This window comes from Apium graveolens, chromosome 6 (genome assembly GCF_009905375.1).
Source record: "Apium graveolens cultivar Ventura chromosome 6, ASM990537v1, whole genome shotgun sequence".
Taxonomy (NCBI): Eukaryota; Viridiplantae; Streptophyta; class Magnoliopsida; order Apiales; family Apiaceae; genus Apium; species Apium graveolens.
Genome location: NC_133652.1, coordinates 16,348,680 through 16,372,746, shown reverse-complemented (window position 1 = coordinate 16,372,746; position 24,067 = coordinate 16,348,680). Strand labels below are relative to the sequence as shown.

At 37.1% G+C, this 24,067-nt stretch overlaps 1 non-coding gene across 1 annotated transcript; it reads right to left on the bottom strand.

The window, feature by feature from the left end:
- Positions 1-10,973: 10,973 nt before the first annotated feature.
- On the bottom strand, positions 10,974-11,080 carry LOC141670120 (small nucleolar RNA R71). The gene has a single exon (XR_012554366.1). It is a non-coding gene; the product is annotated as a small nucleolar RNA R71 (small nucleolar RNA).
- Positions 11,081-24,067: the final 12,987 nt, after the last annotated feature.

Genomic DNA, 24,067 nt, shown 5'->3' with positions numbered 1-24,067 from the left:
AAAATATGGCATGTTTGCAAAATGTGCATAAGGATTCTGTTGAGACATAACAGGCATAGCATGCAGAGGTGATGCAGACATATTAGGCATGGAAGAGGGTACATGAATGGGAGTTTTCTTAATAGATTTGCAATTAGCAGATAGATGATTAACACTACTACAATGCACACAGCTTTTTCTAGGAGCATACTTATCAGGTGTGTAATTGTTATGTTTGTTAACCCCTACCTTCCCATTTCTATTAGATTTCCTTTTAGTTTCCTTTTTATCCTCAACCACTTTGAGCCTATTCTTTAACTGTTCTAAGGTCATGTGTCCTATATTCACCTTACTGAAATCTTTGGATGTGCTAGCTTCTTCTTTGACAAAGTTCTTGGAAGTTGAACCAAATTTTTTGTTGAGTTTCTTTAGATTTTCACTTTTAGAAACATCTGCCCGTTTTAATTGAGGAACCTTCAACGGATGCTCCTTTTTTTCCTTCAACGGATAACTTTCATCATCCGTTGATTCCACATCCGTTGACAGCCCATCAATTAATTCCTTTTTTTTTGTTTTTATCCCAGGCAGTCTCACAGAATGATTCAATTCCTTGGACCTTGGCAATTTGAGCACTAACATCCCTAGATGTCTTCCAGGATTTAATCACCTCTTGCTCTCTCTCTAATTGATTAGAAAGTATTTCTACTTTCTTAACAGATTCAGCTAGTTGATTTTCAACAGATATACAATGTAGCTTAGTTTTCTCTAGGTCAATCAACTTATCTTCTAACACAGCATTTCTATCACTTAAAAACAAATTGTTCTCTTTAATCCTACTATTTTCTTTAGCAAGAGATTTAAGAGACACACGCAAATGATACAGTTCAGTAGACATGCCATTAAAAGCATCATTGCACTCTTCTTTAGTAAGCTGTGTTAAATCAGTAGTGATTACCTGGTTGCTTGATGAACTAACTTCATTTTCCTCAGAATCAGCCATGAGAGCCAAGTTGACATATTCCACATCTTCATCCTCTTCTTCTCCATCAGCTGCCCAGTCTTTCGCTTGAGTAATGAAAGCCCTCTCCTTTTGCTTGAGCAGATCAAAATATTTCTTTTTGTAATCTACTTGGTCAAATTTCTTCTTTTCAGAAGTTGGCTTTCTGCACTCACTTGCAAAGTGTCCACTTATACCACAATTGAAACACTTGAACTTGGATTTGTCCACCATGTTCTTATGAGGTTTAGTGGCTCTAGTGTTTTTCCTAAATTTCATCTTTGCAAATCTTCTGGACAGAAATGCAAGATGCTCATCAATACCATCAGAGTCATCTTGGCTGGAGTTGTCTTCATTCTCAGCAACTTGCTCCTTACCCTTGCTTGATTCTGATTTGCTTGTGCCATCTTTGGAGTTTAATGTAGATCTCACAGTTTCTTGTCTGTATTCTTTCTCATTTTCAGCTACCAAGGCAACTGAACCTCCTTTCTTTCTTCCCTTTTCCAATACCTCATCCTGTTCCAGCTCTAGTTCATAAGTCTTCAAGATTCCATATAATCTTTCAAGAGTGAAGTCCTTATTATCTTGAGAGTTTCTCAAGGAGACAGTCATGGGTTTCCATTCCTTTGGCAAGGATCTTAAAAATTTAAGATTTGAATCCTTCACCTGGTACACTCTACCATACAGCTTCAGACCATTCAGCAGCTTTTGGAATCTATTGAATGTGTCATTTAAAGATTCATTTTCTTCAAAATGAAAATACTCATACTGTTGAATGAGAAGCTGCATTTTGTTTTCTTTTACTTGTTCTGTACCTTCACACAGTAGCTGAACTGTGTCCCAAACCTCTTTGGCAGTTGTGCAATTTATCACATTATCAAACATATCCTTGTCAAGACCATTAAACAAAATGTTCATAGCCTTCTTATCCTTGTGGACTTCTTCTGTGTCTTCCATTGTCCATTCTGCTCTAGGTTTTGGAATGGATTGACCAACAGCAATTGTGGCTGTAGCAACTGTGGTTACTTTGTGGGGAATGTGAGGACCTTTCTCAATGCAGTTTACATAACCTTCATCTTGGGAGAGTAGATGAAGGTGCATTTTCACCTTCCAATGGTGATAACTGTCTTTGTCAAGAACTGGGATTTTTACTCCAATATCCTTCTTACTCATCTTTGTTAGTTTCCAAGATCTTTAAACTCTTTGTGTGTCAAGAGCTTGCTCTGATACCAATTGTTATTCCTAATGAACTAACAATGAGATTTACAGAAGGGGGGTTGAATGTAAATCTCAAAACTTTTTCAAGTTTTGAGCAGTTTCAAAGGCTATGTGTTTAAGATAAACAAGTGTATGAATTGCTTTAAGCTAATACAGACAGATATATATTCAAACACCAATGTAAAGAACACAACAGACCTTAAAAACTTTTCTGGTGGATTGTTGTTCCACCAGAGATGGTATTTCAGAAAATCTGTGATTCAAGAAGTTGATCACAGCTGCGTCCTAGTACAAACTAGATAATTTTTCTCTCAAGATTTTTCTAAACAGCTCTGGAAAAATTCGTGTCTAATTACTAGCTGCTACTTGGTTTATATATTACCAATTTTACAAGTGAAGACAAAGATAAAAAGTACAATAATAAAATAAGTTCTCCACTTGTTTCTTCTCCATTTTACTCCAGTGTATTGTTGACTATTGCCTCTTTATACTAGAGTAGAACGGCTGCTTTTTCTGTTGTTCCTGAAATAGGCTACCACATCTCAGTTGTCTCTGTCAACCTATGTGCCTCTGTTTGTAGGTACAACTACCACTTGTCAACTGTTATATAACAGAACATCCGTTGAAGCCTTCATCCGTTGATGGCTTTATCCGTTGATGTGTTAGCAGTTAAAGCTCTATCCGTTGATGCACTCATCCGTTGAAGGATGTTATCCGTTGAAGCTTTAGAGACATCCGTTGAATCTTTGTTTCTCATCCGTTGAAGGTCTTTAAGTTATCCGTTGACACCATTTCATTTATACAAGATTACAAGGCATGAAATATTTACAATTGGCCTTCCTATCTGCATATCCTCTAGTAGTCAACATGACTTATAATTTCCCTCAACATTTAAGAATTATATCTCAAATTCAGAGACTGAAATGTGCTACAACACTAGACTTATTTCTAAGTAAAGCTACACCATCAACGGATAGCCAAAATGGTCTTATCCGTTGAGGCTACAAACACTAGATTTCTACTTAAGTGTTTTGTTAAACATATCATCAAACTAATGCACATATATTCCTAACAGTGTATAAGCTCGAGGAAGAGTGTGGGTCCATAGAATGATGGACGGAATAGCAAAAATATTTAGGCATGTGAATTACGATGCTATAATGCTTAATGTTGATTTATATACGTATATGTTTTGTTCTCCTATGACAAACCTCTATAGTTCAGAGGTAGATTCCAAGCCAGATATTTTATGGCAATATTTTTACATATATACAATTCTCTTCAGTTCGTTCTTTTCTCTTCTTTTCATTTCATGTAAGCTGAGAAGAACAACCCTTCCAGAAGGGGAGGTATTGCCGAATGACTATCTATCTTTGTGATAGAAGCCTAGTAGGATACCACATGTTGTTTAATTGCTTGTCAAGTACTAAAGGCTGGCCACCTTCTGTACTAACTATGCGATATAACAAGTGTTCATGATCATAGTGATCTCTCAACAAATTCCTTTACTTCTATATGATTGATCAAATTTTTGGAAAATAGAAACAGCTGGAAAAAGGAGTAATAAAGTTGCGGTGGTATTCAGAATGGAAACACATTCGTGATACTAAGGTTGACATGGGTATTAAAAGTTTATAGAACGCTAGCGAGCAAAAGCATAACCAGTATAATATTAGGAACGGAAGGTGATAGCGATTACGAACGGGAAAAGAATGGGTATTGAGAAGCAAAAGCTCAAATGCTAAAAGCTATAATGAGAGTCTGTGCAATAGACTTGAAAGAAATTGGAATGATCACTTAACACAGATTGAGTTTCTTATGACAATAGATCATATGTCAGGTATCGAGATGTCGTCTTATGAGATCCTTGAGGGAAGACAATGTCGATCTCCCTTATGTTAGGATGAAGTTGTAGAGCGCAAGATGCTTGGACCCGCAGTAGCCCAAAGGGCCAGGGATATAATAGATCTAATTAGAGGACGGCTGGTAGTAGCCCAAGATGGACATAAGAAGTATGTTGATTTGACACGAAAGGACAAGGAATAGGAAGTGGGGGACCTAGTGTTGTTATAGGTATTCCCTTGGAAAGGAAGGATGAGGTTCGGAAAGAAATGAAAGCTAAGTCCACGAATTGTTGGACCCTTGGATATATTAAGACGTATTGGGAGGATAGCATATGAGCTAGCCCTAACCCCGAACATGTAGCAGGTCGTAACGTGTTCCACGTATCAGTGTTAAGGAAGTGTAATTCAGATGCCAGATAAATAGGGGCACATGAGCGCATAGATATGCAACCCGACGTAACCTATATGGAGCAACCAGGAAGGGTTGTAGAGTGAAAAGGGAACAAGTGCTTAGGAGAAGGGTTATCAAACTATTCAGAGTTTGATGGAAGAACCACAATATGGGAAAATTTACTTGAGAGTTAGAAAGTGTAATGCTAAGAAAGTATCCCTATTCATTTTCTATCTGATTCCGGGACGGAATCCTTTTAAGGAGGGGAGACTGTAATAACCCCAATTTTTGGAAATTTTTGAAACCCTTATGAATAGTGTTTTTGCTGAATGAGAAAACTTTTCATGCCACACTATGTAGGGGGTCTGTTATGGATATTCTGAGATTTTATTAGTACTCTATATGGTATATAAGTGTATGTAAAGATCGTCAGAATCCAATTCCGAACACTTTGGTTTTTCCCGGAAATCCACTAGATACGGAGAGAATTGAGTATAAGGTAATAGGATAAAAAGGATTTAAATTAAAGGATTATAATAGAGGATCATAAAAAGGAATATAATGTATTGAGAAAGGTTAAGGGAACCTAAGTAATAAGATCCCGGGTATGATCCTTCAAACGATAAACGAGAACGAAAGTTAAGCGAACCGTATAACAGATCAGCGGTCATTAGGCAAACAATTAGGAAGTTAATCAAAGGGATTAGAGAGAGTGATGTCACCCAACCAATGAGAAGAGGACAAGGAGGGAAAGATGACATCACCACATGACATGGGCATGACATGGGAAGGAAGGAGATGTGGTGGCTTTTTAACCACACAAAATCAAGGGCAACAAGGTAATTAACTAAATCAAACACAAAACCAATCAACCAAGCCAAGCAAATCACTTTCATCAAAATCAAAAAAAAAAAAGAAACCAAGGCATTGTTCTTCATGCTCTCGGCTTTTACTATTTCAAAAGGGGAAGAAATTCAAAACTCAAGATCCAAGCCTCTTAAATTGGTAAGATAATTCCGTAATCATCTTTATGCTTAGTTAGGGCTATATCATGAGTTTAAGCCATCAATTCCTTCTCAATCTTCTTCATTTAATCAAAGAAGAAGACTATGAATAGTGTTTTCAAGTTTTTAACTTGAAATTTTTCTTGTTTTCCTTGAAGATCCAAGCATTCCTAAGACTTCTCAAAGCTTCTTAAGGCTTCCTAGCTCCTCCCACCACTTCAAGGAAGGTATATCATCTCCAAACCCTAGATTCCTATGTTTAATAAGATGATTTTGATTATTATGGTGATATTGTAGCTTAATGTTTGTGGTTTAGAGTTTGGGATTGAAATGGTATTGAAATGGAATGGTAAATGTTGTTGTTTTGGTTAAAAGATTGTAGTATAGTTAAATTCAAGCTTAGGCATAAGTATGAATGTTAAAATTGAATTGGTTGGGGCTGATATGATGTGATAAGGATGGATGTTGGTTGTATGTTTGATTTGAGGTTGAATTGGGTTGGTTTTGAATGGTTTTAAATTGGGAAATCGCGTAAACATAGCCGTCGTAACGTCCGATTTTCTTTAGACTGTTTTGTGCATAACATTAGGACCCGAGAACCCCCTGCTAGATTATGACCATTGCCATGTTTAGATAGCTCATGTTACGAGCTTCGTTTTGAGATGTAGTTCGTTCGATTCCGATGCACGGTTTAGGAGAAACGACCGTTTCAAGTAACGGCGTTTCGCGAACGAAACTTTTCCCCTCACCTTACTTTGAAACCTTGGTTAAGGACCTTAAATGACTAATTGGGGTAAGAAACATTTATGGTAAGTGTGTTAGGCAGTTGGTAAGACACTCGCGAAGGAATCGCCTTAAAACTCGTAATGGTTAATTTATTAAAAATGGTGGAACCGAGGGTACTCGAGTGACTTAAGAAAATCAGTAAGCGCAAAACAAGCGTTAGAGTCTAAGTTAGTTAAAGTATAGATTTACAAGTGACTTTAGTTTAATTCCAACTTACTTGTTGTTTATAGGTTACCAGACTCGTCCAGAGCCTTTTATCACCCCAAGTCGCTCAGGCAAGTTTTCTACCCGTTATAACTGTTGTTGTGATGTATATATGGATTTGCATTATCTTGCGATAGATGCATGTTGGTTAATTAGCAAATGTTGCAATACATTGAAGCATGCTGCTATGATATATATATATATATATGCATGCCTGTTTCGTATTCTTGCTATATATATCTGTTGATTCAGTTGATAATACCTATGCTAGAGGATAGCGGTAACTTGCATATACCCTTAGTATAGGGACCCAAAAGGTGGAAATATTTTCTAAACCGGGAGTCGAGGATCCCGAATAGATTTTGTATATATGTATATAAATATATATATATATATATACTTATATATATATATATATGGTTATAGTTTTCCAAACTATTAATCGAATAAGGTTTATTCGATAACTTTTATTTTATTATTTGAATATTCATTCGAGCGCTTTTGACTCAGTTTATATTATTTAATGAATATTATTTGAATATTCATTTGAGGATGTAAGACTCCTTTATTTTTATTTTTATTTAACGAATATTATTTACAGTATTCATTCGAGTTATTATGACTCCGCTTATTACTGAAATATATTCTTTATTGTATTAAAGAATAAGGTGTCGATAATCAAACTTATTTTTGATTATTCAAATAAAGATATTACTTTCGTATAAGTATATCTTTGATTATTTGCTATTCATTCGAGTATAAGTTTTCCAACTTCTACCTCCATTATTCTTTATGGGAATATTATTTAAATAATAATATTCAGATATTTCTTTCATATTGGGACTGATTTATTTATAAATCAGCATTACTCCAAACACTCTTTAAAGTGTTTTCGAGTCTTCAAAATGATTTTTAAAAGTTAGAGCGGATCCCAAAACTCATTTTTTTTATATTTAAGATCTTCCTTTTTAAGGGGATTTAAATACTCGCTCAAAACCTGAGGGATCCGGCTCTATGGTGTATTTTATATTCGCAACAAGGTTGCAGTTTTGGTAAATGACTTGATTACTTACCCAACGTTCGGGAAGTAAGTCCATCTATTGAGTCGGCATAAGGAACATGAGCTCAGTGGGCGTCCATAATAGTGTAAGTGGCTCAGTGGAATCCATCAAATGCATAAGTGGCTGAGTGGCAGTCCATCATAAGGTCCTATTGAGACCAGGGTGATGACCAGTGGGAATTTCGTCCATCTACTAGTAGAAAAGGTTACTTATTGGTATCTTTGCCTGATCAGCAAGATATCTGGTTTATGCCATAATTCTTTTCCTTTCCCAAAATTTATTGGATGTTTCAAACTCTGTTCATACTTTACATGACAGAGGTTTTCAGGAAATGTATAAAGAAGATGTATATGTGGATATATATATATATATATCAGAACTTAATGAAGTATATCATAACTTCATTTCCTTTAATAATATTTCAAAGGATTAATCTATTCAAATCTTGTCTTGTAGTCTCATCTATGTGATGAACTGGTAAAAGCTCATTATACTTTGAACAATGGTAATTCAAGTAGCTTTATAAATGATATAAGTATAGTGAAGTATTTGGTAACTTCATCCCTTGTTTTTACTTATATCTAGTAAGTAATTATCTTACACTTGATAAAAGATTCTAGTAAGTATCCATTTAGATACTTATATTATTGTTATCACTATATATTATCTTGCGAGCTGTAAGGCTCACTCTTGCTTTATTTCTTCATCACACAACAACAGTTAGGAAAGATGGCCAGACTCCAGCAGACCCAGCGCAAGCGCGTGGGAAGCGTCCCGCGTCTTCCCGATGATGTTGTAGCTGCTATAGCTGCAGAGGTAGATCTATTGGTAGATCAGGCATTCTATTTTTGAGAATCAAATTATGTATAATTATAACTTGTGGCAGATAATGGCAATTAACTGTAAATTTATCAAGTAATCATTTTGGGTTGTAATAACTTTTAAATTGTGGATTCAAAGACTTGTACTTATTTCAATTTCATCTCTGAGACTATAACTGGTGGTGGTGTGTGTTAGTGTGGGGTCACAGCATAAGGTCATTATTATTAATTAAGTGAAGTGATATTGTGGAAAGAAAGACCGTGACGACCCGGATCCCCGACCCCGGATCTGGGGGTGTTACAATATATGTGTTTGTTATGTGTTAGCAATAAAAGTATGGATCTGTGTATAACTCCGATAAAATTGAAGTGTTGTCATTCATTTTGAGTTTATCGTTTATTCTGTTTATAAACTTGTGATTGCCTTGATGAGTGGTGAGTTATACTTATTGATCTAGTGTCGAGAGTAAATCTGTTAAGCAATTGCACACACACATGTTTCTAGCTTGTGAGTTGATTTGTGGGATTTGATTGAACTTGTGCGAATAATTGCATTCATTGAGATGTGGCTTATCGATTGGTTAGTTATTCTTAGGGGATCGTTGCATTCATGTAGTTGCATTCATGCATTTTTATTTCTTGTTTTTGAGTCTGTTATGCTTGAGGACAAACATCGATTCAAGTTTAGGGGTATGTTAATTGGTATTTATATCCACTTATAATGCTTCGTAAATGCTCAAATTTGTGTTTCGTACTCAAGTTATTTGTGTATTTGATGTGTTTGGTAGTGTTTTTGCATTTCAGGGCATAACAGGAAGAAGAGCTGGGAATCGCATGTTTTATGCTTGGATGAGTGTGAGGATGAAGCCTTGGATGTTACACTTGAGAGCGGCCGCGCCATACTCCGCGCGGGCGCGCCGGATCCCAGGGCGGCCGTGCCAGGTCATTTTTCAGAAATCCTAATTCAATTAGAAGATCGATTTTCTTGGATTTTGGATAATTTGGGCTGCTATATAAGGACTCTTTGAAGACATTTTTCATAACAGAGCCTAAGGAGAAGACAAGGAGAAGACCTAATAGCACAAATTCAACGAAGCAGAAGAAAAGCTTGTTTTTACTTGTGATTCTTTGATTGAGTTGTAATCTTTGATGCTTGTTTTCTTTATTGTTGAACCTATTACTCTTGTTTACGTACTTTGTGGTTTTATTCAGTTTATAAAGACCTTGTTTATTATCATGCTTTAGAACCCATGATGATGATGAGTTTGGTTATGAACTAATCGTTGTCGTGGGGTTCTAACGGATTTACTTATGGATTTCAATAGTTAATTTGTTTCGATATCTTAGTATGAGGTGATTGTATGATATCCTAGTATTGGTTGTGCTTATTCGTCTTATGAGCATCACGAACTTATAAGATAGCGTGTTAATTTCTATTGAAGCGACCGTGAATTTAGAGATTTAGAACTTGTCATGCTAGCATAAGTTCATGTATTTGTTATGCATGATTCGTAGGTAATTTTAACCATCTTACTTGCCCTATGTAATCACTATAGATAACTTGTGCATTAAACCTTTATGTTGTCAAATTCTATATATATACATATAGAGTCTCAACATACTTGGTGTCTATTCAGCTTCTATCTCTTTTGTGGATGTCTGGTAGTAGGGTATTCGGGCAACGAAAGTTGGCGATTACTAGTTTCGTGTTATCTGATTAGTTGTCATCACCATTGCATGCTAAGGTTAAGAACAATGACTTTGAATGAAGTATTTAATGAAGTTAGAATCCCATGTTTGTCTCATACATTATTTCAACCCTTTTAATCTCTTAGTTAATTGCATGTAAGTTAATTCTTAGTTATAAAATATCTCAATTTGTTATTCGTCTTAGCATTGAACAATAGCCATATCATTGTTGTATAAGTGCATAAATCTTTAGTTAACCAAAAGTGTCTTTGTGGGAACGAACTTGAAAGAATTCCGTATTACTTGCGAACGGGTATACTTACGTGAATTTTAGCGCGTGTTTTCGTCCTAACGAATTTTGGCGTCGCTGTCGGGGACTCGATGTTAATTTTTAGTTTATGTGATTGTCATCAGTGGTCGTTAAAGTTCACTGACTTGTGTATTTTACTTACTTGGGTACTTGTTGTATTTCAGGTACTCTAGAGGGCGTTTATGCAAACGCATTTTCGATCTCGCAAGAGAACACTGAATCAAGCGGAAGAAGAGTTTGAAATAGAAGTTAAGAAAGTTGAGGAAGAAGCACTCGTCGCAATGGGAGATCAAGCAGCGAATCCGAAGGCTTTGATGGATTATTCTCAGCCAAAGATCAATGATATCCAGTCTAGAATTATCAGACCAGTCATCTCGGCTAACACCTTTGAAATCAAGTCGAGCACGATTCAGATGATACATAATTCAGTTCGGTTTGGGGTTCTCCTATAGAAGATCCCAACATGCACATCAGGGATTTCATCGAGATCTGTGATACTTTCAAGTTCAATGGAGTTTCTGAAGATGCTATTAAGCTGAGGCTTTTCCCATTCTCTCTGAGGGATAAGGCAAGTGTTGGTTACATTCTCTACCAGCAGGTTCAATCACCAAATGGGAGGATCTTGCTCAGAAGTTTCTCACTTAATTCTTCCCTATGGAGAAGATAACTGCAATCAGGAATGCTCTTACTCACTTTGCGCAACAATCTGGAGAATCTTTGTGTGAGGCTTGGGATCGCTACAAAGAGATGCTTAGGAAGTGTCCTCACCATGGCATGCCTGATTGAATGATCATAAATTGCTTCTATAATGGTTGGGCGCACAGTCTAGACCCATGCTCGATACAGCGTTAGGTGGAGCCTTATGGGCTAAGAGCTACGATGAAGCTTATGAGTTGATTGAGCTAATGGCTGCTAATGAATACTAGAATCTAACTCAGAGAATGCCGCAAGGCAAGGTAGCAAGAGTTCTGGAAGTGGATATAGCTATTGCGATAGCTTCTCAACTTCAAGCTTTGTTGATGAAAGTGGATTCTTTGGCTAATTATGGAGTTAATCAGATCACAAGTTGTGACAACTCAGGTCAAATCCCGAGCCTTTTTCGAAAACCGGGTCAAGTCCCGATTCTGAGTCTGAAATAAGTCGAAGCATACTGTCCCGAGTGCAGCCAACTTGGGTTACGACAAGCCCACCATAGACCCTCAAAAGATCATAATTTATTGGTGTACATAGTAGTAGTACTTTGCCTTATAAACTAAACAGAAGTCCCAAATCTCCTCGATGTGGGACTGGGGAGTTATAAACTCCCCTACTTAAATCCTGACATCCTCGTCAGGCCCGAACAGACAGCCCATAGGACCAAGATCGTACCTCTCTAGCCATTGTGGGATAATACCGACTGGCTTCGTGTCCCCACTTCCGGACCTCTTACCATTGTGGGATAATACCATCAGCCTTCGTGTCCCCAACTCTGGCAACTTGACGCATCAAGCTTTTGAGAGTCGGCTCTGTCCCATATGTGACAACCCGGGTCAAATCACGAGCCTTTTTCGAAAATCGGGTCAAGTCCCGATTCCAAGTCCGAAATAAGTCGAAGCGTATTGTCCCGAGTGCAGCCAACTTGGGTTACGACAAGCCCACCACAGGCCCCCAAAAGATCATGATTTGTTGGTGTACATAGTAGTAGTACTTTACCTTATAAACTAAACAGAAGTCCCAAGTCTCCTCGATGTGGGACTGGGGTGTTACACAAGTGTTTGTGAGCTTTGTGCAGGTGCGCATGAGACTGAGCATTGTGCTATTTCTAGTGAATCAGCTCAATTTGTGAGCAACTTTCAGAGGTCGCAGCAACCAGCTCCAGCCACTTATCAGCCCAACAACCGCAATCATCCTAACTTCAGCTGGAGCAACAATCAGAATGTGGTGCAACAGCCTTATCATCCATATACAGCAAAGCAATATAACCCTCCTGTTTTTAACAACCAAAATATGCACCAAGGCAACAAATCCAACTTCAGCAGCTACCACAGTCTAATGAAAAATCTGAATTGGAGGAGTTGAGGCTCATGTGCAAAAGCCAAGAAGTTTCTATTAAGACCTTGGAGAATCAAATTGTACAGATTGTCAATGCCTTATTAAATCGTCATTCTGGAACACTTCCTAGTGACACGGAAGTTCCAGGAAAGAGGGTAGCAAAAGAACAGGTAAAGGCAATTACATTGAGGTATGGCAAGGATGCGAATCCCGAAAAATCACAAGATCCAGAATCTGAAGTTGTGGCTGAAGAAGATGTGCATAAGGAAGCATAAATGGAACCAAGAAAGAAAGTTGTTGTAAACACTCCTCCTGAGGGTAATACAGGGTAAAACAGGTTTATTATCCACCTCTTTTTCCTAAGAGGCTGCAGAAGCAAAAGCTGGATAAGCAATTTGCTAAGTTCTTGGAAGTTTTCAAGAAATGTCGTATCAACATACCTTTCGTTGAAACTCTTGAATAAATTCCAAGCTATGTGAAGTTCATGAAAGGTATTATCTCTCGAAAAGTGAAGCTCGATGACTAAAAGACCGGTGCTCTCATGGAGGAATGCAGTGTTGTGCTGTAACAGAAGTTGCCTCTGAAGCTTAAAGATCCTAGAAGCTTCACTATTCCTTGCACCATTGGAAAAGTGTCATTAGACAAGTGCTTATATGACTTGGGAGCTAGAATCAATCTGATGCCTTTGTCTATCTTCAAGAAATTAGATTTACCTGATCTAAAGCCTACATATATGTCCTTGCAGTTGGTCGATCGCTCTATTACATATCCACGAGGCATTGTGGAGGATGTATTGGTCAAAGTGGACAAACTCATCTTTCCTGCTGACTTTGTAATTCTTGATTTCGAGGAGGATAAGAAGATTTCCATAATTTTGGGAAGACCTTTCTTGGCTACTGGCCGAACCTTGATTGATGTGCAGAAAGGTGAGCTCACTATGCGAGTTCAGGATCAGGATGTGACCTTCAATATTTTTAATGCCATGAAATTCCCTAATGATGAAGAGGAGTGCTTTAAGGTGGAATTGGTCAAATCTGTGGTTACTTCAGAGCTTGACCATATGCTAAAATCTGATGCCTTAGAGAAAGCCTTGATGGGGGATTCAGATGGTGAAGATGATGAAAGTGATGAGCAGTTACAGTATATGAATGCTTCTTCTTGGAAGCGAAGACTGGAAATGCCTTTTGAATCTCTTGGATTGAAAGAGCTAAAAAATTCCCCAAAATGCCCCAAGCCATCTATTGAGGAAGCTCCTACACTCGAGCTTAAACCTTTGCCTGAACATTTAAGGTATGCGTTTTTAGGTGATGCATCTACTTTGTCTGTTATTATTGCATCTGACCTTTCAGGTAGTGATGAGGAAAAGCTCTTGAGAATTCTGAGAGAGTTCAAATCGGAAATTGGATGGACTATAGCAGATATCAAGGGAATCAGCCCTTCTTATTGCATGCATAAAATTCTGCTAGAAGAAGGAAGCAAGCCGATTGTTGAGCAACAGAGAAGGCTAAATCCGATCATGAAGGAGGTTGTGAAAATGGAAATTCTCAAGTGGCTAGATGCAGGTATCATTTATCCCATTTCTGACAGTTCTTGGGTGAGCTCAGTTCAGTGTGTGCCGAAGAAAGGAGGCATCACTATGGTTGCTAATGAAAAGAATGAGCTTATTCATACTCGAACAGTCACGGGATGGAGAGTTTGTATGGATTATAGGAAGTTGAACAAAGCTACAAGGAAAGATCACTTCCCTCTTCCTTTTATTGATCAGATGCTTGATAGATTGGCTAAGTATGAGTACTACTATCTTTTGGATGGCTATTCGGGTTATAATCAGATTTGTATTTCTCCAGAAGATCAAGAAAAATGACCTTCACTTGTTCTTTTGGTACTTTTTCCTTCAGAAGAGTTTTTTTTTGGGTTATGTAGTGCACCGACTACATTTCAGAGATGCATGATGGATATCTTCTCTGATATGATTGGAAATAATGTAGAAGTGTTCATGGATGACTTCTCTGTCTTTGGAACTTCTTATGATGAATGCTTGCATAATCTTGGTTTAGTGCTGAAAAGGTGTGTTGAGACCAATCTGGTTCTTAATTGGGATAAATGTCACTTTATGGTGCGACAGGGCATCATTCTTGGGCACAAGATCTCTAGTAAAGGTCTTGAGGTGGACAAAGCCAAGGTGGGGGTCATTGAAAACCTTCCCCCTCCAATTTCAGTTAAAGGAATTCGCAACTTTCTTGGTCATGCGGGTTTCTATCAGCGTTCTCTAAAATTTCGAAGCCGTTGTGCAACATGCTAGAGAAAGATGTCCCTTTCAAGCTCGACGACGAGTGTCTAGCTTCTTTTGAGAGCTTAAAGAAGAGTTTGATCACGGCACCTGTCATAACTGTACCTGATTGGAATGAGCAGTTTGAAATGATGCGCGATGCAAGTGATTATGCAGTTGGAGCAGTTCTTGGGTAAAGAAAGAATAATATATTTCATGTGGTTTACTATGCTAGTAAGACCCTCAATGGTGCTCAACTGAACTACACTACTACTGAGAAAGAACTATTGGCCATTATCTACAGTTTTGAGAAGTTTCGATCTTATTTGCTTGGGACGAAGGTGACATTTTTCACTGATCACGCTGCTATTCGCTATCTCGTCTCGAAGAAGGACTAGAAGCCAAGATTGATTTGATGGGTTCTTTTACTTCAGGAGTTTGAGTTAGAGATCAAGGATATAAAAGGTACTGAGAATTAAGTCGCTAATCATCTCTCTCGTTAAAAAGATCCAGGTACAGTTTCACAGGATAAGTCATTGATAAATGAGTCTCTTCTCGATGAGCAGTTGTTTGGGGTGCAAGCAGAAGGTAATAGCAACGTTATGCCTCCAGACCTGACTTATGCTCAAAGGAAGAAGTTTCTTCATGAAGTAAAGTGGTACATGTGGGATGAGCCATTTTTGTTTCGGCAAGGTGCTGACCAAATCATCGAGAGATGTATTCCGTACAGCGAAATGGGGGGAATCTTGCGAGACTGCGTTCGACTATTTATGGAGGCCACTATGATGGAGAAAAGACAACAACTCGTATCCTTCAAGCAGGATTCTTCTGGCCTACATTGTTTAAGGATGCGCATCAGTTTGTTTTGAAATGTGATTGATGCCAGCGTGTTGGTAATATGTCAAAGAGGGATGAGATATCGCTTAAGTGCTTCTCGAGGTTGAGGTCTTTGATGTTTAGGATATTGACTTCATGGGGCCATTTGTCTCATCTTGCAAAAATCAGTATATCTTTTAGGCGGTCGATTATGTGTCGAAATGGGTGGAAGTTAAAGCTTTACCGACAAATGATGCGAAGGTAGTGCTCAATTTTCTTCACAAGCAGATATTTACAAGATTCGAAACTCCAAGAGTCATAATCAGTGAGGAGGGATCGCATTTTTCAAGCATTTATGTATCCGTTTGTGATCAAACTTGTTGCGGGTGGTAGATTGCAGAATATCACCATATCTGACCAACACATAAGAACCATTCGCTATCTACAGCTTACCTTTCTGGAAAGTCAACTAAGGAGCAAAAGAGCTAAACTGACAGCTCCAGGTGTTAAGAGATCTGTAGCAGATGTCAAAGCCGCTGAAGTTCTGTACGCTTATAGGCTCAATGAAAAGATGATCAGAGACACAGAGAAGGATATGAGGGCAATCAGAAGAGAATATCATGAGATGGTGTCCATTAATGGAGAAGCAGAAATTGGTCTTCTCAAAGACACTGAACCCATAATCAGTATTGACAGTGAAGGAGAGTTAGTCTTTAGAATCAACAAATGCAGAATCAGAATCAAAGACTTCAGGACAAGTGAATCAAGCTCAATTCAGCAAGCCTTGACAGATGACAAACTGTCTACCTGTAAAGATGACAAGGTTGCTTTGATCCCTATCATAAAGATTCTTGATGAAATAACGGAAGAAGAATCGATCAATGACACCAGCAGAGTAAGAGGACATCCAAAAAGGATAACAGTCTTCGTAATGTCCAGAAAATCATCTCTACTGTTTGATCTGGTTCCTAAATGCTCTAAAGTCAAGTATCTTGAGATAATGCTTCATGAGCTAAACAATCCACCTCCAATCAATGCACTTGAAATAGAAGCTCGTGATTGTGTACAAGCTAGATTGAATGAGCTGAAAGAGTCTCCTCCAAAACCTTCAGGTCCTCAAAAGAAAGTCTCTAAGAGAAAATACGTTCAGCCTAAAGAAGAAGAAGGAAGCAGGAAGCAGAAGAAGTCAAAGACAAAGAAGACATAGAGTATATGTTTAGGCTCGAGGAACACTTCTTTATAATTTGTATTGTAAGAAATCTGAAAATGAATATGTAATCCAGAATGTATTTAATATCTTTATCTATTTTTATAGTTCATACTTTTTCTTATTATCAGTTGAGTTATCCTTAAGGATTTGCTTGTCGAACTCTAACAATCAAATAGGGGAGATTGTAAAGCATAATGTAATGTAACATGTAATCGAGGATTTATAACTCAACATGAAAATAGAAACAGATAAACTTTATTAAACTGTAAAGCACAGGAACCCTTCAGATGAAGACAGGATAAACACAAAGAACCAAATGATGTGATTGATTCATTAAGCTCTCCTCCAGATCATGAGAAGAAGTTCATTAATATGTTCAAGCAGCCATGAAGAATAAGACATCAATAGGCTTTAAGTATCAGCTGCATGTATTGACTTCAAGTGTTACAAATCAAGGGTTCAGTGAAAGAAGCAGTGGATAAACATCAGTATGTATCAACTCAGAATAATAAGACAAATTGAGTCAGGATCCTCTCAAGGCTAGTTGTTTGTGAACCAGACCAGTGCACCAAACATCAGCATTTCAAGGAAGTATTTTTTTATTCAATTAACATAAGAAAAATGATTGATACACTGGAGAGTGACTTGACAAAGAACCAAAAATATTCTAAGTAAAGACACTAAGGAACCCCTGTCACCACAGGAGAAATAACCACAGAGGATTTGCTCTAAGGAACCTCTGTCGCCACAGAAGCCCCTGTCACCACAGAAGGTGTTAGAACAAATTGCTTAAGGCAATACAGGGAGAGTGTGTGTCGCCACAGAGGCTATACAGGAGAAAGTGTCGCCACAGAACTTGTCACCGCAGAGTGTTATAAGATAAACTGTCACCACAGAGTCCATATAGGAGAAGGTGTCGCCACAGAGGCTATACAGGGTGATTGTGGCGCCACAGAGCTATCGCCACAGAGGCTATACATAGGAACTTTGTCGCCACAGAAGGTGTTGTTCACTGAGTTAAATACAGCAAAGTTAAATGATTTGTGTGGACATGAATTGGCCAGCTGTTCATTTAATTTTAAAAGACTACAAAATTGAAGTGAATGTAATTCAATTCAGTTAGTTATCTTCTTCAGCAAACACGGACAGTTTACGAGAGCTCCATTAAAGCTTGAATTTATTATCCTTGTAAACAGAATGTTATGCTGCTGAATTTATTGTAGCTAATCAATACTTTGATTAGATTGTAGCAACCTTGTAACACCGCCAAATCCGGGGTCGGGGATCCAGGTTGTCACGAGTTCCATTTCCCTTATCAATACTTAATCTTAACAGTCAACCAACTACTGCGTACTGTGACCCCACAATATATTCACACACACCACAAGTTATAGTCTCAGAGATGAATACCAAAAATAACACAAGTCATTTTATTCCACAATTATAAACCATTTCACCTTAAAAAGGGTTTCTGAATAATTTACATATTTCTTGCCATTATTACAATTCATAAATATATATAAGTCTGGTACATCAAAAGTTGAAAACCTAGCCTATTGGTAGTTCCTACCTCAGCTACAGTGGCATCAACGCATATAGAAAACTGCGGAACGTTTCCTAACCGCTCATGAATTGGGATCTTGATCCTGTTCATCTTGTCTATCTGTTGTTGTGTGATGAAAGAAGAAAGCAAGGGTGAGCAACAAGCCCACCAAAATAATATGTATAATGATTTACAATATGTGAGCATTCTCATAGTACTCATGAAAGTCTTGGTCAAAAAAAAATGAACTAAGTTTGATATCTTAACGCGACCAAATCGCAAAATATTCGGTATGTATGTATATATACTTTTCATAATCTTTGAAATCCTCTGCCATGCATAATATACACAGAGTTCCAGTTTATAACTGTATAAAAATATCGTTGCAAGGTGATCTCATATATTTAACCTTGTCTCAACATTTTTGTGAAAACCTTTGTCATGCATAAGATAATCATTAACCAGATATAAGTTGAAAAGATGAAGTTACAAGATACTCCAATATACTTATATCTTTTCTGAATACTACTTGAACTACCACCGTTCAAGTTATTATTAGTTTCAAAAGTTCATCACATAGATGAGAATACAAGATAAGATTTGAATAGATTCAATCTTTGAAATATCATTCAAAAGAAATGAAGTTAAGAGATACTTCATTAAGTCCCGATATATATCCATATATATCTCTCATACATTTCCTGAAAACCTCTGTCATGTAAAGTATGAACAGAGTTGCAATATCCAATGAATTTGGAAAGAAAAGAATTTTGGCATAAACCCGATATCTTGCTGATCAGGCAAAGATACCAATAAGTAACCTTTTTCTACTGTAGATGGATGAATTCCTCGCCGGTCATCACCCTGGCCGTATTAGGACCTCGCGCTAGACCGTTACCCGGCCACTCACGCGTGGATGGACTGTCACCCAGCCTCTTACACCTTCATAGACCGTACCCCGGTCTGTCGCTTATGCCGACTCAATTAGATGGACTTACTTCCCGAACGTTGGGCAAGTAATCAAATTGTTTTCTCAAAATAGCAACTCGTTGCGAATATAAAATACACCACATAGCCGGATCCCTAAAATTTTTTTGAGCAAATATTCAAGTCTCCTTCGAAAGGAAGATCTCAAATCTGAAAACGAGTTTTGGGATCCGCTCTAACTTTTAAAATTATTTTGAAGACTCCAAAATATTTTTAAGAATGTTTGGAGTAAAGCTGATTTAATGAAATAAATCAGTCCCGATATATTAGAAAATATCTGAATATTATTATTTAAATAATATTCCCATAATGATAATCCTTAGAAAAATAATTAAAGTAAAAGTTTTAAAACTTATACTTGAAATGAATAATAAATAACCAAAGATATACTTATACGAAAGTACGATCTTTATTTGAATAATCAAAAATAAGTTTGATTATCGAAACATTATTCTTTAATAAAATAAAGAATATTATTTAATAAATAAGCGGAGTCATAAGTCCTCAAATGAATATTCAAAATAATATTCATTAAATAAAATAAACGGAGTCTTAAGTCCTCGAATGAATATTCAAAATAATATTCATTAAATAAAGTAAGCGGAGTCATAAGTTCTCGAATGAATATTCGGAATAATATTCATTAATTAAAATAAACGGAGTCATAAGTCCTCGAATGAATATTCAACTAATATTCGTTAAATAAAATAAAGTTATCGAATAAAACTTATTCGATTAATAGTTTTGAAAACTATATCAATATATATATATAAATATATATATATATATAATATACTCGGGAACATCGACTCCCGGTTTTAGAAAATGTTCACCTTTGGGTCCCCTATACTAAGGGTATACGCAACTACTGCTTATCTCTAGCATAAGTATTATGCAACTATAAGCATTTGAATCAACAATTAGATATCAAGACTACGAAACAAGCATGCATATATACCATATCAACATGCTCCAATATATCGCAAGATTTGCTAATAACAATCATGCACTTATCACAAGATAATGCATATACATATATACATCACAACAACAGTATAACGGGTAGAAAACTTGCCTGAGCAACTGGGGGTGATAAATGGTTTGGGACGAGTCTGGTAACCTATAAACAACATATAAGTTGGAATTAAACCAAATTCGCTTATGAATCTATACTTTAACCAATTAGACTCTAACACTCGCTTTGCGCTCAACGATTCCCTTAAGTCGCTCGAGTACCCTCGGTTCCACCATTTTTAATAAATTAACCATTAAGAATTTTAAGGCAATTTTTTCGCGAGTACCCTATCAACTGCCTAATCCACTTTACATAAATGTTTCATACTCCAGTTAGTCATTTAAGGGCCTTAACCAAGGTTTCAAAGTAAGGCGAGGGGTAATGGTTCGGTCGCGAAACGCCGTTAGTTAAAACGGTCGTTTCTCCTAAACCGTACATCGGATTCAAACGAACCACATATCAAAACGAAGCTTGAAACATAACCTATCTAAAAATGGAAGTGGTTAGTTTATAGAAGTGGGTGTTCGGGTCCAACAGTTAATCACAAAACAGTTTATAGAAAATCGGGCATTACGACGGCTATAACCTAACGATTTCCAAAGTTTAAACTATACCAAATCATCACCAATTCAACAAAAATCCAACATCCATCAACATCAAACTAAACCCATTAATCTAAGCACCATTATCATCCAAGAAAACCAAACTTAAAACTAAGGGTTCAAGAATTTATACCTTCCTTGGAGAGTGGGTAGTCACTAACAAGCCTCTAGGAACCTTGATCTATGCTTAATCAACCTTAGGCTTTCATGAAAATCAAGAAAATCAAAGTAAGTTACTATTCACTACTATTCATCATCATATTTGATGAGTGGATTAGCTAAGCAAACCATGGAATCTTGATCTTAAACTCATGGTATAACTAAGTTATGAAATATAGGATCCAAGGAAACAAACCTTGTAATTTTCCATGGCCTAGAACTTGAGTTTTGAAAATCTATTTCTTCATTTCTTAAAAAGGCCGAATGGAAAAAGAAAGAAATGGGGAAGAGCTTTTGCTTGCTTGTTTTTACTTGGGAAATGAGAAAGAAATGCTTGGTGGAGGAGATTTTTGAACAAATATCTTGATAAAGTGATGACATCACTCACACATGTCATTGCTTGCATCATTCCATTGCCACATGTCCTTCCCTTATGGTTTGATGATGTCATCCTCCTCTAATCTCTTTGATTAGTGCTTAATTATTTGGTTAATTCTTTGGTTACTTATATAAGCTTGATCCTTGGTCGCTTATTTATTTTACGGTTCGCTTCACTCTCGTTCTCGGTGATCGTTCGAGGGATCATATCTGGGATCTTATTACTTGGGTTCCCCTAAACCTTTCTCAATATTTTATATTCCTTTTATGATCCTCTCTTAAAATCCTTGAATTTAAATCCTTTTAATCATGTTACCTTATACTCAATTCTTTCGGTATCTGGTGGATTTTCGGGAAAAATCAAAGTGTTCGAATTTGGATTCTGACGATCTTTACATACACTTATATCCCATATAAAGTACTAATAAGATCTTAGAATTTCTATAACAGTACTCCTATATAGTGTGGCATGAAAAATTTCCTTAATCAGCAAAATCACTATTCATAAGGGTTACAAAAAGTCCAAATTTTTTGGGGTTATTACAGTCTTCCCTCCTTAAAAGGATTCCATCCCGGAATCAGATAGAAAATGAATAGGGATACTCTCTTAGCATTGCACTTTCTAACTCTCGAGTAAATTTTCCCACATTGTGGTTCTACCAAACTCTGACTAGTTTGATAACCCTTCTCCTAAGCACTTGTTCCTTTTCGATCTATAACCCTTTCTGGTTGCTCCATATAGGTTACGTCTGGTTATATGTCTATGTGCTCATATGTCCCTATTTGTCTGGCATCCGAATTATACTTCCTTAACATTGATACGTGGAACATGTTATGAACTTGCTACATGTTCGGGGGTAGGGCTAGCTCATATGCTAATTTCCCAAAACGTCTTAATACCTCAAAGGGTCCAACAATTCGTATGCTTAGCTTTCCTTTCTTTTTGAACCTCATTCATCCTTTCCAAGGGAATACCTATAACATCACTAGGTCCCCTACTTCCTACTCTTTGTCTTTTCATGTCAAATCAACATACCTCGTGTGTCCATCTTGGGCTACTACCAGCCGTTCTCTGATTAGATCTATTATATCCTTGGTCCTTTGGACTACTGCGGGTCCGAGCATCTTGCGTTCTACAACTTTATCCTAACAAAAGGGAGATCGACATTGTCTCCCCTCAAGGATCTCATAAGGCGATATCTCGATACCTGACATACGATCTATTGTCGTGAGAAAACTCAATCCGCGTTACGTGATCATTCCAAATTTCTTTCAAGTCTATTGTATAGACTCTCATCATAGCTTCTAGCATGATAGCTTTTGTTTCTCAATACCCATTCTTTTCCAGTTCGTAATCGCTACTATCTTCCGTTCATAATACTATACTGGTTACACTTTTGCTCGTTAGCTTTCTATAACCTTTTACTACACGCGTCAACCTTAGTATCACGAATATGTTTCCATTCCGAATACCACCATACTTATACTACTCCTTTCTAGCTGCTTCTATCTTCGAAAGCTTGATCCATCATATAGAAGTAAAGGAATTTGTTGAGAGATCACTATGATCATGAACACTTGTTCTATTACATAGTTAGTACAGAAGGTGGCCAGCCTTTAGTACTTGACAAGTAATTAAACAACATGTGGTATCCTACTAGGCTTCTATCACACAGATAGATAGTCATTCGGCAATACCTCCCCTTCTCGAAGGGTTGTTCTTCTCAGCTTATATGAAATGAAAAGGAGAGAAAAGAACGAATTGAAGAGAATTGTATATATAATAAATATACTGCCACAAAATATCTGGCTTGGAATCTACCTCTGAACTATAGAGGTTTATCATAGGAGAACAAAACATATACGTATATATATCAACATCAGGTATTATAGCATCGTATTTCACATGCCTAAATATTTTTGATATTATGTCCATCATTTTATGGACCCATGCTCTTGCTCGAGCTTATACACAATCACCTTTGAAACTCCCTCGACATCGAAAATCGAATCTGGGATCTCATTCTAGACATCATCGTTACTAGAATTCTATGCTTGCACCGCAACCTTCCTCGTATAGTAATATGACTCTCTATTGATAAGAAGGAATAAGTATTCAATAGGTAAATAATTGACTTAATTAGTCTATTCAATGATAATTTATACACCACCACGACCCGATTAGTGGCACTCAATCTCAACATCCATTCCAATACAACTCTCACGGTTGTAAGTAATCGGCTCATTACTCGCAGAATCATTCCTGCATTACTATGGTCCACCGTTGACCTACTGTAGTCATTCGTTTTCCATGAAGTCTAAATAGCTAACCATACGGAGTCCATACATGTCGTATCAAATTCTTCTAAGAAGGCAACATAATCACCATTCCATGATTCCTGAAGAACACTCCTGAACTTGGCGTACATATGACATGAAGCAGATAAAATTGCAGAAGAGTTTCAATAAAAGCAACGATAGCAGGTTAATACCATTATTAACCATATGTCTTTATTAGGAGACATGAAGCTCAAAGGTTCATTTAGTCCTTTCGTAACATGGTCCTGGTTTATCTCAAGATAGAACCTTCTAAGCTAGATAGCCCGCTCATGGCGATTACACAAATTAAACCTTTACCAAACTACTATTACGGTTGGGTATTACACAGTCATCAGAAGGAATGTCAATCTTCCAAACCATAATACAACCTTCACGGCTTCAACCATTATCACTATATTCCTCTGGCACGAGCG